The sequence below is a fragment of the Suricata suricatta genome, chromosome 7 (assembly GCF_006229205.1).
Source record: "Suricata suricatta isolate VVHF042 chromosome 7, meerkat_22Aug2017_6uvM2_HiC, whole genome shotgun sequence".
Classification (NCBI taxonomy): Eukaryota; Metazoa; Chordata; class Mammalia; order Carnivora; family Herpestidae; genus Suricata; species Suricata suricatta.
This window is the reverse complement of record NC_043706.1, coordinates 74299882-74303195: the sequence shown is the minus strand read 5'-3', so window position 1 is coordinate 74303195 and position 3314 is coordinate 74299882. Positions and strand designations below refer to the sequence as shown.

At 39.1% G+C, this 3314-nt stretch overlaps 1 non-coding gene across 1 annotated transcript; it reads left to right on the top strand.

Moving 5' to 3' along the window:
- The first annotated feature begins 1378 nt into the window (after positions 1 to 1378).
- LOC115297272 lies at positions 1379 to 1488 on the top strand. The gene has a single exon (XR_003911373.1). It is a non-coding gene; the product is annotated as a U6 spliceosomal RNA (small nuclear RNA).
- The last annotated feature ends 1826 nt before the right edge of the window (positions 1489 to 3314 follow it).

The following is a 3314-nucleotide window of genomic DNA, read 5'->3' as shown; positions in this document are numbered from 1 at the left end:
AACCCCCCCTTCCCAAACTCATAAAAGTCCTACCCCACCTTTGTTCAGGGCTCTCTCAGCATGGATCCACCATGCCGGTAAAGTCTGTGAGCCCGAGTTTAGGCCCTGGCGAGCCTAAATTCGTAATAAAGCCCTTTGCTTTTGCATGCGTGCTTCGGCCACCCTGGCGGTCTCTGGTTTTTGGGGCGATGTTAAAATCTGGGCATAACAACATGAATCAAAAAGTTTATTTTCTCTTAATAACAATATTCATAAGTATTATTTATTTTTACAGTGCTTGACATGAGGCCAGTTCTACTACCAAACCTATACTATTTATTGTATATTGGGGTACTGTCCTTTATTGGGAAATAATATATACAGAGAAGCTTCAATAGTCATTTATGCTCATGTTAATGGCATGTACATATAGGGAATAAATTTTTCTATGAAGACATGTAGGGGAAGACAAAAATAAAGTATTTCTGTGTCTGTGTGTGTCACAGTAATATTCAAAATTACAGTGCAAAATGTTATAGTTATTAAAAAAGAAATTTGAAAAAAAAAAGAAGTACACTTGTCCTGAGGAGCACAGGGTCATGTATGGAAGTGTCAAATCACTATACTGTCCACCTGCAGTAATATTGCACTGTATGCTAATTAACTAGAATGTAAATAAAACCTTTAAAAAAAAAGGGGGCTTTCTCGCTGTGTCCTAGGGACTGGTTCCCTCAGGCAATCTTTCTAGTCTGTGCTTGGAATGCTGCTCCACTTTCTCTGTTCTATTGTTTGAAGTTTATTTAGCTTTTCTAATCTAGTTACCATGCAAAACAAGCACTCTTCTACTAACAGTCCCTTTAGCAGTAGGTACATCTTATCTTCCCCTTTACATGGGTCCCGACTGACCTCAAGTTCTCAAAGTCTCATTTTCGGCTTCAGACCTGTCCAGCTTATCTTCTTATATCTGTGTTCCACTTACGGTTTTCTCTTTCTCTTTTTGTTAATCAGCCTTTTAAATTTTTACTTCTTCCATCACTTTTGTTCATTAGTTGGACTGAATAGGACTTCTCTATTTGAAGAACTATTTTCAGATTATTCCGGTTCCTTACTGACTTTCTAGGCAAATCTGATCCTTAGAAACAGGGAATTCCTGGAAAATACCTTTTTTATTATCTTCCTAGTTTTTAAATTATGTTAATAATGCATTTGTATCCACAATTTTATTAATGCATTTATATCCATTGAAAAGTTTGGCATATTTTTATCATAATAAGGGCTTCAAAACTCTTTTATTGTTTCCTTAGTGAAATCTACCACACTTCTTTGGTCTGACCCTCAGCTTAGCTCTCTGAAAACTAAGGTCAAGATAGAGATTCCATCATTAAGAAAGCCAGAGCCATTGCTCGCTTCAGTAGCTCATATACTGAAACATTGAAACAAAAACAGAGAAGATTAGCACGGCCCCTGTGCAAGGAGGACCTGCAAATTTGTGAAGCATTCCATATTTAAAAAAAAGAAAAGAGAAATCTAGGGCCAATGTGAAATGATATGGTAGGGAATAACCTACACTTATGATAAACCACAATACTTCAAACTTAGCCTAGAACCTCTCTTGTCCTCTCTTGGTCTACAAGGTAAGTGGAATTTAGGCAGCCAGTCCAGAGCAGCCTTAGCCTGTCAGGTGAAACGGAAATCTCAAACGTCATGGGATGTTCTGTAAGATGTACAGAACTTAGATCCTTTGATATTAAAATTCCTGACTACTGAGCTGGCTGGAAAACACTGACAATGGAGCAAATACTGCGAGTCTAACCAACACTTAACAGGTCTAATCCCATCTCGCCTTCTTGTAATACCAAGCCACACTGGAGCAGCCTATACTTTAAAATGCAAACCCATATGTTGTGGCCACAGGAGTTAAAAGCCCATCTTACCAGTTTTTTAAAAATCCCTTTTACCAACCCCCCCACTCTGCCGACAGTTGTAAAAATGGGAAGCATGACACACTATAGACACCCGCAGTCGCCAAACAACACAACAAAAGATCTGGCCTGACTCATTCCAAAGTCTCAATCTCTGAGTGTTGCTTTTTTTTCCCCCAAATTCCACTCCTTATTGATTCCTCAAGGTCCTCAGCCCATGCACCAGATGTTGGATCAGGGAAGGGTCACTTAAGGACACCTCTGTTCCCCATCTCTCTATAAAGTTGAGCCTGCCCCTAAGCAACAGCAATACTATTTGAAACTTGGGATGCTGTGAAATAAATAGTAATTAATGATTATTTTCATTGTCATGAATTATTTATAACATTTGAAGTAATACTATAAATTTTATGATTGTAATAATGTGATATAACAAGAAGTTCCTGAGAACTACAAAACATTACTTACACAGATCCCAGCCAAAAGAACACTCACTGATAACCTCAAGAGATTCTATCAAAGCTGGGATGATCAAACACCACCATAGACCAGAATCTTAAAGAAAGTCACTCTTGAGTTCTGCATATATGGAACTCCACACAAGCATTCCACCAAAACCACAAGTGTCTCTCATCAAAACTCTTACTAGGTCTGGTCCCTTAGGGAAGGTCTCTAGCCAGTGGTAACTCTGGCAACTCACAATTGAACCATGTACCTGTCTGCAGTTCGTGATGCAACTTGTGACAGCTATTAAGAATAGGAATTTCATGTCATACTGCAAGATGTTAAATTGTTTAATTTGACAGTCTCTTCTCCATAGGCAGTTGCCACTAATTTGTGGCCTCTACTTCTGGAGGACTTAGAGCAATAAGAGTCAGGAAGAAACACTTCTTAGCTGGATGTCTCATGTTCTCAAAGAGAGGCTTTATTACTAAAATAAAATAAAAATAGGGGTATCTGGGTGGCTCAGTCGTTTGAGCAGCCAACTATTGGTTTCTGTTCAGGTCATGATCTCATAGCTTATGAGTTCAAGTCCTGTGTCAGGCTCTGCACTGACAGAGGCATACCTACTTGGGATTTCTCGCTCCCTTTCTCTGCCTCTCCCTGGCTTACTCTCTCTCTTTCTCCCTCAAATAAATAAACATTTAAAATTTTTTAAAAATAAAATAGAAATGTTTTTGATTCTAAGAAGACTGAGAAGTTAAGATGTATGTTGGTCACTTATGTTCTTACTCATAAGTGTAACAGGAGAAACTTAACAAAGTACCATGGGGGAGAGGAAAAGGGAAAAATAGTTGGGGAGAGGAAAGGAGGCAAACCATGACAGACTTGAATACTGAAGACAAACTAAGGGCTGATGGAAGAGAAGGAGAGGGGAAGGGGGGTGACGGGCATGGAGGAGGGCACTTGTGG